Source organism: Poromitra crassiceps (assembly GCF_964638095.1).
Source record: "Poromitra crassiceps genome assembly, chromosome: 9".
Lineage (NCBI taxonomy): Eukaryota > Metazoa > Chordata > Actinopteri > Beryciformes > Melamphaidae > Poromitra > Poromitra crassiceps.
The window spans coordinates 30,789,482-30,806,060 of record NC_139630.1 but is presented as its reverse complement, the minus strand read 5'-3'; the positions used below and the strand labels follow the sequence as shown (position 1 = coordinate 30,806,060).

Sequence of the window (16,579 nt, the reverse complement as noted above, 5' to 3'; positions counted from 1 at the left end):
TTGACAGACAAACACACGTTATTAGCTAGCTAACACTACATAAAACAAACACAGAAGAAAGGCTAGATACGTCGGACAAGCATGTTTACCAACCGTTTAACCATTTAAATTGAAAGTAGTCGGCCGAAAACAGCGAGAGGGTTTGACATCATTTATTTGACAACACGCACATTTAAACCTGCCGCCTTCCCCAAGTGGTACCCGGAAGTAAATTTGTTTACATGGTGACGTCACGGTGATTTGGTCTATAGAATACTCAATGCAACATCATTACAATCCAATCATATTTTTGACAGCCCATATGTAGAGATATGCTGTATAGGTCAAATGAAATAGACTTGCATAAAAAACCCCACGTGTAAACAAAATGTAGCAGGGTACTACAATTATAACACATTGTTCCTACATTAATTGGTAATTCATAAACACAGTTATAATTGTTTTATTCTTGATTAATGAACTAATCTATAATGTGTTTAATGTTTGTATTTGCATAAATGAACGTAGTTTATTCGAATTATATCAATTAATCAACCCGCTTTGTACCATATATAATCTGTGTTTTGCATTTTCTCTTTTGCCTTCTCTCTCTGTTTACCTCATGGAGAAAATGCTCCTGCTCCTGTCTGCAGAAACTCCGCCCCTGCCAGCTGCAAGTCATTAGGGCTCGTTAAGTCTCTCCATGTGATTCTCTGTGGATGTGCTGTGTGAAATTCGAATTTAGAAACAGGCGCTCCGACCGACCAGAGGAGGCGCTAGTGCCATGACTAGGATACCCCTAATCTGGCTTCCCACACGCAGACACAGCCAATCATGCCTGTATGGGGCTCTTAAAGCCCCTGACACACCAAGCCAACAGTGGGCTGTCGGCCATGTCTGTGGTGTGTCGCGCACCGCTGGCTCTAGACTGTTCTGACAGCGGCTTGTCGCTCAACATGTTGAATCAGCGTTACGTCGTCGGTGAGAGAAATCACTCAGATTGGCTGGTCAGGGGTAGAGAAATCACTGTGATTGGCTGGTCAGGGGTAGAGAAATCACTGTGATTGGCTGGTCAGGGGTAGCGAAACAGCACAGGAGAAGAGGCACACACAAAATGCTCTGCTCATTTTCCAACTTCATCTCATCTGATCATTCAAAAGACAGATACTTTCACAACGACGTGCCTTTGGGAAAGTCCCTCGAGCCTTATTTACTACAAGCATCCTGTCAATCCACATGTGAGGCCATTTACACCTGACACGAACATGTGTTTTCTGTGATCAGATTGCAATTGGATAATCCCGACCACATTAGCCTGATTACATGTACACCTGGTATTAATATGAATCTCCCAGTGTTCATATTGAGATCCGATTGCGATCGCATCAGGCAAGTTCCATACCGTAGAGCAGCAGAAAAACAGTGGTGGCTGCTGTTGTATGTGGATTGAGGACAGATTGCATTTACACTTGTGTTCAATGTGGTCACAATGTGTCCCTGACCACCTCCGGGGGTCGTTTGACCGATCAGATTGCAATCCGTCCTCAATGTGTCTTGGGGGCGTTTACACCTGTGGTCAAGCACTATCCGACTGCAATCTGATCACAGAAAACACATGTAGGTGCCAGGTGTAAATGGCCTGACATGCAGGTTTTCCAAACAGTCCAACTTCAGATTTTTAGATGAGAATCAACTTCAACTCCTCAATCAATGGTCCAAAGCAGAGAGCAGTTTTGACTTCTCTTATACCTTTCACAAATCAGTTGGCTTTTTCTCATCCAAAAAGTCCTAATGTGAAATCCCACATCGTGTCTGGAAGTTCTCCTCAAATGTTAATAAGGAACTCTCATATCACTTAGGATCTTTTTGGCTATGTACAGTCCAGTTGTAGGAATACAAAATTAGACATTTGACCATCACAGTTTCACAAGCTCTGCATCCAAACTATATTATTTACTTTGCAATGCATTTTTACATTGTTGTTTACATTCTAGCAATCCAATGCCAAGATTTATGGCAGAGAAAAAAAAGAAAAAGAAAGAAAGAAACATAATTCTGCACAGTCAGACTTTGCTGTCACTGAACTTTTATTTCCTTACATTTGTACAGTAGACATGAACAGAACAATTTATTTGAAAATAAAGCAAAAATGATATCGCTATGATACTGGACTTCTGCAATTTCGAAATTTCACAGACTGCAATACATTTCTTCAGAGTTGGATCGAAACTGGAACAAAACATTTAAACATTTAACTCAGTAAATTCTGCACACTGACAACAAAATAACTTTTCTGATTCACATGTAAAGAAAACAAAACTGTCAAATAATCACAATTACACTTTTTTGTCAGTATCGTTCAGTCCTATTGGACAGATAAGCTTGTTCACGCTGCAGACAGTGGAGGCTCTCTTCAGCATGTTAGATGCAGTGGTGACTCTTCAAAGTATTTGAGTGTCTGAACATTTTCTTACAGCGGTCACAGTAGTAGGGTTTAGCTCCAGTGTGGATGCGTTTATGTGTTGTTAGGCCAAATAACTGACTGAACCTGCTCCCACATTGGTCACAGCTGTAGGGTTTAACTCCAGTGTGGATGAGTTTATGTGATTTTAGGCTAGCTAACTGACTGAACCTCCTCCCACATTGGTCACAGCTGTAGGGTTTAGCTCCAGTGTGAATGCGTTTATGTGTTGTTAGGCTAGATAAGTGACTGAACCTGCTCTCACATTGGTCACAGCTGTAGGGTTTAACTCCAGTGTGAATGCTTTTATGTGATGTTAGGCTATATAAGCGACTGAACCTGCTCCCACATTCGTCACAGCTGTAGGGTTTAACTCCAGTGTGAATGCTTTTATGTGATGTTAGGCTATGTAAGCGACTGAACCTGCTCCCACATTCATCACAGCTGTAGGGTTTAGCTCCAGTGTGAATGTGTTTATGTAATGTTAGGCTAACTGAGTGACGGAACCTGCTACCACATTGGTCACAGCTGTAGGGTTTATCTCCAGTGTGAATGAGTTTATGTGTTGTTAGGGCACCTAACTGACTGAAGCTGCTCCCACATTGGTCACAGCTGTAGGGTTTAACTCCAGTGTGAAGGCGTTTATGTCTTGTTAGGGCACCTAACTGACTGAACCTGCTCCCACATTGGTCACAGCTGTAGGGCTTAGCTCCAGTGTGGATGCGTTTATGTATTGTTAGGTTATCTAACTGACTGAACCTGCTCCCGCATTCCTCACAGCTGTAGGGCTTCTCTCCAGTGTGAATGCGTTGGTGGCTTTTTAGGCTACCTGCCTGACTGAAAGAGCGCCCACACTCCTGACAGGAGTAAGGCTTCTCCCCGGAGTGGACTCTCTGATGAAGCTTCACGACCTGAAGTGTTGTGAATGTTTTGTCACACTGATCACAGCTGTAGAGTTTAGCTCCAGTGTGGGTGCGTTTATGTGTTTTTAGGTTAGAGAACTTACTGAACCTGCTCCCACATTCCTCACAGCTGTAGGGTTTCTCTCCAGTGTGAATGCTTTGGTGTCTTCTTAGGTCTCCTGACTGACTGAAACAGCTCCCACACTCTTGACAGGAGTAAGGCTTCTCCCCTGAGTGAACTCTCTGATGTTCCTTTAGTTTTATGAATGTTTTGCCACACTGATCACAGCGGTGACGTCTGGGTCTGCGTCTGGCGTCTTTCTGGTTCGATAGAGAAAGATATAGAGAAAGAATCAGCACAGAGACACAGTGCGTGTGTGTGTGTGTGTGTGTGTGTGTGTGTGTCTTGCAACATCAGTCAGTACGTTTACATGCACAGTTAAGTCGAGCTATGGTTATAGCTTGATTAGGCTATTTACTCGGACTACTGTCCTTGTCCTCGTGACCATGGGGAAAGGCCCATTGGCGGTGGGGGAAGACCCACGGACATCCGTGAAAGGATGGATGACAGCTCGGAAAGACGGCACGCAACAGTGTTAGGGCTGGCACCCCGAGGCACTGCACAAGCTAGCTACAAGTACAAGACCAAGTGCAAAGAGCGGCTACAGCAACGCAAAGCACCTGATACTACCCAGAGAGTTATCTCTGAGTTTATTAGTACTGCTTGTTAGTCGGCGGAGGACCGGGGTCAGGAGTCAAACCACAGTGCCCTGGACCTCTTTGCTCAACCTGCTCAGAGCACAAGAAGAGGGGGTGCAAGATGGGTGTGGCTGACTAGAGCTCGCAGTTGGAGCCCTTCTACTCAGGCGAGGCGTACAGGCTGGGGGGCGAAACGCTGGTGACCCTGAGATACCTGCTGAGGATGTAGAAGGGTTTCCAACGGTGTGAGTGCTCTGGCCACACTCTCACCAAGGAATACCGCCGTGGGGGCGGCATGTCGTGGCTCCTGCGGTTTCTGCTTGTGGCGAGGCATCTTTGATGTGAAGTGAACGTCGGGGGTGCTTTGCTGCGGGCGGGGTCCGCGGGGGGTGTGTTGTCCTTGCGGTGGTCCTGCGGTTTCTGCTTGTAGCGGAGCATCTTTTGATGTTTACTTCACCTGTCCCAGTATACAAGCACGGGTGGGAAATCGATTTTTTATATATATATATATATATATATATATATATATATATATATATATATATATATATATATATATATTCCCCCCCCCCCCCCCCGATTTTTTTTAGCCCCCATTAGTGCTAATTTATATTTATCCTGGTTGCTGCTCCACCCTCTGCCGATGTGGGGAGATCCGAAAACTGGCTCCATGCTTCCTCTGAGACATGGGCAGTTAGCCAGCCGCTTATTTTCACCTGACAGGGGAAGCTTCACCGGTAGGACATAGCACGTGGGAGGATCACGCTATTCCAACCAGTGCCCCTCCCTCCGAACAGGCGCCCTTCATGACCAGAGGAGGGGAAATCGATTTATTGATGGAATCATGTCTCTTGCACTACGATAGGTGGCGATATACACTCTTTCAGCTTGTTAGTATTGGGCCATTACCGGTTGACCTATTACTTACGTCACAGATGACAACAATCGTCGGAGAGTGAGCTAGCAAGTTAGCAACCCAGAGCTAAACTTTGCGAATCTGTACGGCGTACGTGTTGTCATATATATTATATTACTATAGACGGGTCACCGCAGGCAACCAAGTCTCTTAAATGCAAATAGTCACCTCTCCCCAAGTCTCGTTATGTATGGTTTTAGGCGGACTAATGCAATAATTCGATTTTTTTAAGTGTCACGTAAACGTATTGAATGATACAACAGTGAGAGTTTTTCTCACCTCTTCTGAAGAATTCATCTTGACAGCGTTCCTCTCCTCCTCTGTTAGATGTCTCACGTCACACCAATCAGCTCTGATGTCATCAAACAGAGACAGACGGTGAGATGGGGATCACCCACAACACAACAACAACAACAACAACCACAACAACAAAAACAATGTTACTAATATAATTGGGCAAAAACGGCCACGGCCCACAATTGCTCTATTGCACATGTGCTAATCACATGCCAGTCGAGCAGGCGAGGTCACGCAGCCGCCAAGCTGCGTCTGTGACTCCACAAACCGGGTGAGACCTTGAGGTCAAACCAACGAGGCACGGTAGAAATGAACACTGCCAGTTTCAGCAGGCACATGGCACTCTCTATTTCTAGAAGTGGTAATAATAATAATAATAATAATAATAATGTAGCAGTGATTGTAGGATCCAAGTAGTTCTCTGAAGACTAAAACCTACTGAAGAAATATTAAAGCGATACTAAACAGTTTGTCTGGAGGAGGTTAGGTTTAGGCGTGGGGGGTGGGAGAGGTTAGGTTTAGGGTCTGGAGGAGGTTAGGTTTAGGCATGGGGGGTGGGAGAGGTTAGGTTTAGGGTCTGGAGGAGGTTAGGTTTAGGCGTTGGGGGAGGGAGAGGCTCCAGTTGCCCCCTCCACCATCTCCAAACTCATCAGCTCATCCAAACCCACAACCTGCTCCCTCGACCCCCCTCCCCACCCCCCTACTGAAGACATGCCTTCCTGTCCTCTGCCCCTACCTCACCAACCTCTTCACTGTTTCCCTTTCTCAATACAGACCCCTGCGTCCCAATCCACACCTCAAAGACCCCCTCCCCACTCAGACTAGTAGTCTGAGAGCCCCTCCCCATTTGGACTAGTCTGATACCTCCCCCCCACTTGGACTAGTCTGAGACCCCCGTCCCCACTTGGACTAGTCTGAGAGCCCCTCCCCACTTGGACTAGTCTGAGAGCCCCTCCCCACTTGGACTAGTCTGAGAGCCCCTCCCCACTTGGACTAGTCTGAGAGCCCCTCCCCACTTGGACTAGTCTGAGAGCCACACAATGTCGCTGATCGCAGCCTGAACATTTCAGGGTTCCCACAGTTTTTCACAGACCAAATTCCAAAACTTTTCCAAAACTTTTTCAGGACCTACAATATAATAAAAAATGATCTTATTAAACCTGTCAGTTTATTAGATGACCTATTCTCCCTAGCTTTCCATCCACCTGTTACTCTGCCATCTGTGCTGTCTGACCAACTGATGACACTTCAATGAATGCAGTTTTTTCTCATATCATCATCATCATTCTCTTTCTCTGTTTTCATGGAGGCTTGTGGGGGGAGACGGTCAGTGCTCCCATGTTCATGTGAGGGAAAACATTGGTGAAAGTAACAAAAGTGAAAGTAAAATGATTGCTTTACTTTACAAAATCCCATGGCACACCTGGACTTTTGTGGGGAGAAATAAAAATATGAATAATGCGTTGAAGGTTTTTACATGGAGTGGAGAATTGCTTTCTGAAATATATCTCTGATGTAGTCTACATTGAAAAATGTAATTCTCTCATCTCACATAAACTCTGTGATTCCTGCAGCATACCTCACCTCCACCCCACTCTCTACTCTACACCAGAGGATTTCCTCATGTGTGAAATATGGCTATAGATAGTGTCTCCTTACCTTTGAGAAGACTGGCAGGTGGTCCTCTGGTTGTGTTTAGGAGTAACACTCTTGTTTTGATGTGTAGAGCCTTTGTTCCTGGGCTTCCTGTGACCTAACTTCCTGTCTCCACAGAGGGCAGATTCCTTTCTTGACCTATGCCCGCTCTCCATCCGTGGACTTGTCACCTCTGCTCCCTTTCCCAATGTGGGGCTCTGCATTGTCCTGTCCAGATACGCTCTGCCCAGCTCTGTCTTCAGGACATCTGTGAGGATCAGACAGGGCCTCATGCTGCAGGATGGAACACAGAGAACCACTCACAACAACCTTCCTAGAACTGAGTCACTGAGTCACTAACAGAGACACAACAAACAAAAGTGACAACAAGTAGAGACGAACATTTACTTAGAAAGCAGTGCTTCTATATTACATTACGTCATGACAACACTCTGGAAAACACAAGGCACACACACCCATCCTGGGAAGCTAGGAGAGGAAGCAGCTGCTTCCTGTCAGATAATGACCCTCAAATAGCCAAGCCACTTTAATGACTTCTCTGCACAAATAGCAAATAGGCTTTTGGATATTTGGATTCTCCTGTGCGAAACAGCACAGGAGAAGAGAAGAGGCACACACAAAACGCTCTGCTCATTTTCCGACTTCATCTCATCTGATCATTCAAAAGACAGATACTTTCACAACGATGTGGGGAAGTCCCTCTCGCTGCTGTTTCTCCTGATTTACTACAAGCATCCTGTCAATCCACATGTGAGGCCATTTACACCTGACACGAACATGTGTTTTCTGTGATCAGATTGCAATTGGATAATCCCGACCACATTAGCCTGATTACATGTACACCTGGTATTAATATGAATCTCCCAGTGTTCATATTGAGATCCGATTGCGATCGCATCAGGCAAGTTCCATACCGTAGAGCAGCAGAAAAACAGTGGTGGCTGCTGTTGTATGTGGATTGAGAGGACACATTGCATTTACACTTGTGTTCAATGTGGTCACAATGTGTCCCTGACCACCTCCGGAGGTCGTTTGGCCGATCAGATTGCAATCCGTCCTCAATGTGTCTTGGGGGCGTTTACACCTGTGGTCAAGCACTATCCGACTGCAATCTGATCACAGAAAACACATGTAGGTGCCAGGTGTAAATGGCCTGACATGCAGGTTCCAAACAGTCCAACTTCAAATTTTTAGATGAGAATCAACTTCAACTCCTCAATCAATGGTCCAAAGCAGAGAGCAGTTTTGACTTCTCTTACCTTTCACAAATCAGTCGGCTCATTTTTCTCATCCAAAAAGTCCTAATGTGAAATCCCTCATCGTGTCTGGAAGTTCTCCTCAAACGTTAATAAGGAACTCAGTGAAGTGAAAAATGCGTCCTGTGTGGGGAGTGGAGACTGACTGACCGGGGGAGGGGTGTTGCTGTTGGGGGTGATTGGGGAGGCTCAGGGGCGGAGCTAGCCCCACAGCACAGGGGGCGAGCTTTGATGGGCCCTGTCTTCACACACACACGCACGCACGCACGCACGCACACACACACACACACACACACACACACACACACACACACACACACACACACACACACACACACACACACACACACAAGGGCACTATCTTCACACCATTTAACAAGTTCTTCAATATGGTGGAAATATATAGACTGATTAGCTGTGTCCCCTGTCTCCATAAGGCCAACTAGTGAGGTGTATTTTAATCATCATATTAATGTAGGCATTTTGCTCATCATAGGTGGCCGTCGTGATTGGAGAGATGTTGTGGTTAGTTGGAGTTCAGAGTAGTATGCACTGGGTTTACAGTATCTATGTAAACATGAGGAGACATTTTCCTCTTCTCCTGTGGTATGCTTCAAGTTAAACACAGGGCCTCACTCCCCCTCTTTCTCTACAGATAAGGCAGTGGTGTAGCTGCCTTGTGACGATAGATTTGACTCCATCAGGACCAGACCAGAGGGCCATTGCATGTGACCTTAAGACGCTCCATCTTGAATTGTTTAGACTTAAGACCATGGTAAGGTGGACATTTATCTGATAGACGCCAGACAACTTGACACGTCCTTTCCATGAAAAAACGTACAGAAACGCGTGCTCCTTCAGTCACGAGGAAAAGAACATACTAGAACTATGTGCTAGTTGCCCAATGAAAAGCTGCCCTTATTTGAAGAAAGTGGGAAGGTGAAGTAGATTTTAATCATCTAATACATTTGAGTTCTGTTCTCGTTCCTCATGTTGTGGATTTTAATCCTTCCTTGGTCACAAAAATAAGACAACACGGAGGCTGAGTAGTGAAAGAGAGATGTGTTTATTGTAAGCACACTGAGTATATATAGCCAGCTTCACATGCAAGGTTCTCACTCAGGAAGTCACAGGGCCCAGGGGTACACCCTGTTGGTCTGTAGAGACCCCTGCTTTCTGAGATCAGATCTGTTGACAACCTCTTTGCACGATTTTCCATGTTTATGCCTGTGTGGCTTCGCAAATAGAGAGCCCCAGCTAATCCAGAACTACACACTGTCGTATAGGCTTCCACGTCACGTCACCACTCAACCTGGACTACTTCAGGTTGGCCAGCCGGCAGGAAAGTATCGCGGGACTTCACGAGACTTGGTGACCGAGATCACGTTTGAGGTAATTTGATCCCTGTGAGAGTCCAGGAAATGGCCTGGGGCGAGATATCACTCTGGTGGATGTTGAGGGATCACATTATTACGATATGTGGCGAAAACAGGAATAAAAATAGCTATTTAGATGCAGGAAAGACAGGCTCACACTTGGCCCCAAATCAGCTCCATTTTACAACTGACTTGGACGCTATTGATCTCAAAACAACGCTAGGACGGCCAGAAACGCCGCGGACATCGCTGGGTGAGTGGCCAAATCATAATTATTGCCAGGAGATGGGTCCAGGTTAAAAAAAAACGAAATTCTCCTTTAAGTACATACATAAGTGCCTGGGTAGCGAGCATATAACAATATTGATATATTGCTAAATTTGGCAATTTAGCAGCTAAAATCATAGATTATTGAAAGATACACCATATTCCAGACTGAAATGCTATAACATAAGTGGAGTATTGGCCAGAATGACATGAACATTTGGACACTTATTCAGCGGGTATCTTGCATGTTGTGTTCAGGTGCACTGTTGAGTATCACTGCACTATTACAATGATCAAACTAGGCTTGATTGTGAAAGAAGACACTTGTTGGGTGAACTCTTGACCAAGCTGAACTTCCCCTGGCCGGCATCATGCTTATTGTATTGTATATTATAATATATAACTTCCCCTGGCCGGCATCATGCTTATTGTATTGTATATTATAATATATAACTTCCCCTGGCCGGCATCATGCTTATTGTATTGTACACCATTATTGTAATCATGTGACTGCTGACTCTGTTATATTGCTGTGCTGTCGATTAACTGCATTATCTCTTGTTTTGCTGTATTGTATGTTTTAGCATAAGAGAGACAGCCTCCGGCTCGAGTCGGGGGGACTTTTTCCCCTCACACACAGACGCAGTCTGAGTGAGACTGAAAACTGACCAAGACAATCTTTTATATTCTGTTTGATGATAAAACCCAACGAAGACATTTCTTGCCTTTTGACTTTTATTCAGTTCAGTGGAGACTTCTATTTTTCCGTGACATTTGGTGACATAATTTAGTTGATCCCACTGAGCTCCAGATGTCTCTTCAACGCTCCGTCTGCTGTAACTCTCATATCACATAGGATCTTTTTGCCTCTGTACAGTCCAGTTGTAGGAATCACAAATGAGACACTTGACCATCACAGTTTCACAAGCTCTCCATGCAAACTATATTATTTACTTCACTGCATTTTTACATTGTGGTTTACATTCTAGCAATCCATTGGCAAGATTTATGGCTGAGAAATAAACATAATTCTGCAGTCAGACTTTTGCTGTCACTAAACTTTTATTTCTTTACATTTGTTTGGACAGTAGAGACGAACAATACATTTCTTTAGTTTGATCCAAACAGCAACAAGACATTTGATCATTTAACTCAGTAAATCCTGCACACTGACACAAAATAACTTCTTTAAACAAAACAGGGTTCATTCATACACATTTCTAGGGGTGTCAAAAATAATCGATTATAAGATGCATCGCGATGCGGACGTGCACGATTCTGCATCGATTCACAAATGTCAAAAATCGATTATAAAAAAAAATATATATAGAATAAAATATAATGGGAGTACATGCAGTTGTTTATTTGGATCATAATACAATGCAATTCCAAATGCACTTTTATTTTTAAAAGTAGCCACACAGTGAGAAAAAAGAAAGTGAGAAAAAATAAATCATGTATTGGGGAAAAAAGTGATGCATCGATTGAAGATGCATCGAGATGCATCGATAATCGTAATCGAATCGTAGCCCTCTGAATCGTAATCGAATCGTGAGGCCAGTGAAGATTCACAGCCCTAGACCAATGGATTTCCATGACTTTTCCATGACTTCAAAACAAATTTCCATGACCAAACATTTTGTGAATTCATGGTGTACATTAGAAAGTGAGTAAGTTACGACAGTTTACTTTAAAATCTCTCTAGCCTACACTTCACTCACTGTAATGCAGCCTTTAAAACCAGGAAAAGACAACATTTATTCTGTAAAGACTTGGCTTACTTCACATTTACTTTTACAATAAAAACACATTTATGCAATGACTTTACATAATGTAGGCTATATTTATGTGCATCATCTGCAGCACTGGAGAAGAAAAGGTAGCGAGAGAAAACGATATCATTCTAATCTGGACAAACTTTCACCAATCTAATCTCATAGGCCACATAGGGATCGTCTATATTTTTCTATCCGATGCGTTTAGAACATTCTTTTCACTTTGATCTTGCTATAGTGTCGCGTATTTACATGCTTGCAGTATTTAAACTGCAGTGAGATTGGTTTGAGAAGCATAATAATATGGAATAATATATATGGAGACAGACGGGGATGAAAGGGAGGGGGGGAGCTCAGAGCGCTTTGGCCGGCTTTTCTGACCAGACTGGATCGCTCCGTGGAATTGGAGCTTAAAAGGGAAGCTTGTGATTCGTTTACTGCACTTCTCCAATGAGCAGGTAGTGCATAATTTTACGCTTAAAAGGCATGGTTATAATGCTTCAGACCGCGTGTAGCGCCGACACCAAAATATCAAGTGCGCTGGTCCATGCCCATTAAACTGCGCTGCGCCTGGCACTAAGCGCTGTTTTTAGGCCATTGCACCGATAGAGGGCCTAGTCTCATATAACAATATTGATATAAAAGAGATATATTGCCCATCCCTAATATTGAGTGCCAGAATCAACCTCCCAATGATGCAATTTGCAGAAAAAACATGATTAGAGTTAATCACTGCTTTCAACTTGTTCTGATGTAAATGCATTTTGTGAAGTTAAATGATCCTGAGGTCAGTTGTTTATTCATTTTAATTACTCACTTTCACACTTTTGCAGGAATTCAGGTTGCTTAAATGCCTTGTGTTTGACTCTTGACCAACTGACTTGACCAACTGTTATAAAGGTATGGACATTTTTCCAATCATGTGTGTGTAATCATGTTTCTTATATAGTCATGATGTCGGGGGATTCAATATAGAAAAATTGATTTATTCTATTATGCAAACCCAATGAGTCCTCTATAAGTTTTTTGCTCTTTTTGTAACTGCTGCGCCTGTTGCTTAATGCACTTTTTATGCTCTTTCTTAAAGTTTTGTTGTGATGCTTTTAAATGTCCATTTTAAAATGTCTTCTTTTATTTTCTTGTCAACCATTTTATGTGAAGCACTTTGAATTGCCTCTGTGTATCAAATGTGCTATACAAATAAACTTGACTTGACTCTAAATCCAGGGATCCACTTTCACTTGACCAACCTGTTCCTGCCCTGCTTTTGAGCACTGACCAATTGTAGCCTATTATAACAATGAATGCTTGCTATGCTGATAAATATCACTTATTGCTGATGCACAGCCTTCATGTCATCTTACTACAATAATCAGATCAATGTCAGTACAGTATTATTAAAGCTTATATAGCGTGACCATGATGTCCTCTATAAGTTTGTGATTTCTTTGATATTTTTGCAACCAGATCACTTATTAAACAGCGTCATGACTCAATAACGTTACTTGGCAGAGGGTCTTTGCTCGTACTGAGCGCATTTCCTCGTCAAACTCTGACAGTGAAAAACATTTGCTTGTCACAAAATAAAACTTGTTTGACGACTTATTTAAGGGAATGTAATGATGTTATCCATCACATTCGCTAACCTGTTGCTCTTTAAACAAGTCGGGAAGTTTACTGGCGTTTGGCCAAGCTGGACGTGTCGGCTCCCTTCGCCTGCACACTTTTAAACATCTTTTTACAGACGGGCTATGTTGTGTCCGTGGGCTTCCCCTTTACTTCCTGTCAGCAACGTAACGTAAGCAAAAATAATTCCATATTCCGCACTCTGTGCATGTGAATATTTATTAAACTAATGTCCATGACTTTTCCTAAACTTTAGGGCAGGGGGGGTCCCCAATTACTTTTCACCAAGGGCCACATTTTGCTGAGGGCCGAATAGCCCCTTTGTGACTCTTCCGGGTATGACGTCATCGTGACGTGATCGTCTACCCTCCAAGAGTCCCTTATCCGTACATAGACTTCCCTGCGACTCTCAGTCTCAAGCTGTCTAAATCAGCGATACGCACGTATTTACAAGTGTCACAGAAACATTTCAAAGCCACCTACTTGAGCAGAAGGGTTCAGAGCTTCTCGATGGAGGGGTTTGAAAGCTTGATGCTGCTCATAAATGCCTCTTTTTATCTGAAGTCTGTGCGGATGATATTATTTTTTCCGGGTTAGAGCTCCCAGCGTCACAGCGCTCAACAGCGCCACTCCGGTCGAAAGCTCGGTAAAGAATAATGTCCGTTCCTGTGTGATATGATGGGATGCTATTTGGGGAACCCTGCTTTAGGGGATTTTATATTTTCCAGAACTTTTCCAGGACCTGGAAATTGTACTTAAAGTTTCCATAACTTGTTGTGACAGATTTCACAACAAAACATCTGTCAAATAATCACAATTAGACTTTTTTGTCAGTATCGTTCATTCCTATTGGACAGATAAGCTTGTTCACGCTGCAGACAGTGGAGGCTCTCTTCACTTCAGCAGGTTAGATGCAGTGGTGACTCTTCAGAGTATTTGAGTGTCTGAACATTTTCTTACAGCGGTCACAGTAGTAGGGTTTAACTCCAGTGTGGATGAGTTTATGTGTTGTTAGGCTATATAAGCGACTGAACCTGCTCCCACATTGGTCACAGCTGTAGGGTTTAACTCCAGTGTGAAGATGTTTATGTCTTTTTAGGGTAGTTAACCGACTGAACCTGCTCCCACATTGGTCACAGCTGTAGGGTTTAACTCCAGTGTGGATGCGTGTATGTGATTTTAGGCTACCTAACTCACTGAACCTGCTCCCACATTGGTCACAGCTGTACGGTTTAGCTCCAGTGTGGATGCGTTTATGTGATGTTAGGCTATATAAGCGACTGAACCTGCTCCCACATTGGTCACAGCTGTAGGGTTTAGCTCCAGTGTGGATGCGTTTATGTCTTTTTAGGCTACCTACCTCACTGAACCTGCTCCCACATTGGTCACAGCTGTAGGGTTTAGCTCCAGTGTGGATGCGTTTATGTGATGTTAGGCTAACTAAGTGACTGAACCTGCGCCCACATTGGTCACAGCTGTAGGGTTTAGCTCCAGTGTGGATGCGTGTATGTGATTTTAGGTGACCTAACTCACTGAACCTGTGCCCACATTGGTCACAGCTGTAGGGTTTAGCTCCAGTGTGAATGTGTTTATGTGATTTTAGGTGATCTAACCGACTGAACCTGCTCCCACATTCCTCACAGCTGTAGGGTTTCTCTCCAGTGTGAATGCGTTGGTGTCTTCTTAGGTGACATGCCTGACTGAAAGGGCTCCCACACTGATCACAGCGGTGACGTCTGACTCCGCTGGTGTCTCTCTGTTTCCATAGAGAAAGATATAAAGAAAGAATCAGGACAGAGACGCAGTGTGTGTGTGTGTGTGTGTGTGTGTGTTGCAACATCAGTGATACAACAGTGAGATTTTCTCACCTCTTCTGAAGAATTCATCTCGACAGCGTTCCTCTCCTCCTCTGTTAGATGTCTTTCTTCACGCAAATCAGCTCTGATGTCATCAAACAGAGACAGACGGTAAGATGGGGAACACCCACAAAACAACAACAACAACAACAAAAACAACAACAACAACACAACAAAAACAATGTTACTAATATAATTGGGCAAAAACTGCCACGGCCCACAATTGCTCTATTGCACATGTGCTAATCACATGCCAGTCGAGCAGGCGAGGTCGCGCAGCAGTGAAGCTGCGTCTGTGACTCCACAAAGCGGGTGAGACCTCGAGGTCAAACCAAAAAGGCACAGTAGAAATGAACGATGAGGACAACGAGGAGGCACGGTAGTAATGATCGATGAGGAGGAGGATGAAGAAGAGGAGGCACGGTAGTAATGAGCGCTGGCAGTTTCAGCAGGTGAAGCAGTGAGGGACGCTAGAAAGGAGCGCACACAGCACTCTCTATTTCAAAATTATAATAATCATAATAATGTAGCAGTGATTGTATTCATGTTCACTATATTATATAACAACCATAATAAACCGCGGCGTGACATATGTTGTTTAAAGAGTGCATTATGCATGCCCCGTTATAGCCTGTTCCAGGACTCTACTTGGAGCTGAATATCTTCTGTGGGGATCCGAATGAAACCTGTTATCTGGGTGAGTAAAACATCATATTTTAAGCTGGAAATAAGGTCCGGGGTGTAAAAAAACAGAATTCTCCTTTAAATGGAAATTGTGAAAACTATGATTCCCGCAGCACACATTACGTCATACCCCACCTCCCCCCCACTCTCTACTCTACACCAGAGGATCTCCTCATGTGTGAAAATAACAATACCTCTGTCTGAAAGGGACCTGATTCAACGGGCAGAGTCCAGAGTTCATGTCTACAAGTGGCTATAGTGTCTCCTTACCTGTGAGAAGACTGGCAGGTGGTCCTCTGGTTGGGTTTAGGAGGAACACTCTTATTTTTATGTGTGGAGCCTTTGTTCCTGGGCTTCCTGTGACCTAACTTCCTGTCTCCACAGAGGGCAGATTCCTTTCTTGATGGATGACCGCTCTCCATCCGTGGACTTGTCACCTCTGCTCCCTTTCCCAATGTGGGGCTCTGCATTGTCCTGTCCAGATACGCTCTGCCCAGCTCTGTCTTCAGGACATCTGTGAGGATCAGACAGGGCCTCCTGCTGCAGGATGGAACACAGAGAACCTCTCACAACAACCTTCCTAGAACTGAGTCACTAACAGAGACACAACAAACAAAAGTGACAACAAGTAGAGACGAACATTTGGGCTGACTCACCAAAAGACGGTGCTGCGGCTCTAAACTACATGTTTGGGGGTTCTAGAGCAGAACCCAAGACATCTGCTCAGATGTGCATTTACTGCGGTGGTTAAATCCCCGCTCGTGTCAGCCTGGGCTGGGCTATCAGCTAAATTCTAACTTTGCTGAATGGATAGAACAGGGAATTTACC

General features: G+C 44.0%; 1 long non-coding RNA gene across 1 annotated transcript; it reads right to left on the bottom strand.

The window, feature by feature from the left end:
* Positions 1-14,060: 14,060 nt before the first annotated feature.
* Positions 14,061-16,160, bottom strand: LOC310782923. The gene is made up of 3 exons (XR_014553057.1): positions 16,021-16,160; positions 15,079-15,151; positions 14,061-14,966 (listed from the first exon to the last, which is right to left on the bottom strand). It is a non-coding gene; the product is annotated as an uncharacterized lncRNA (long non-coding RNA).
* Between the last annotated feature and the right edge of the window lie 419 nt (positions 16,161-16,579).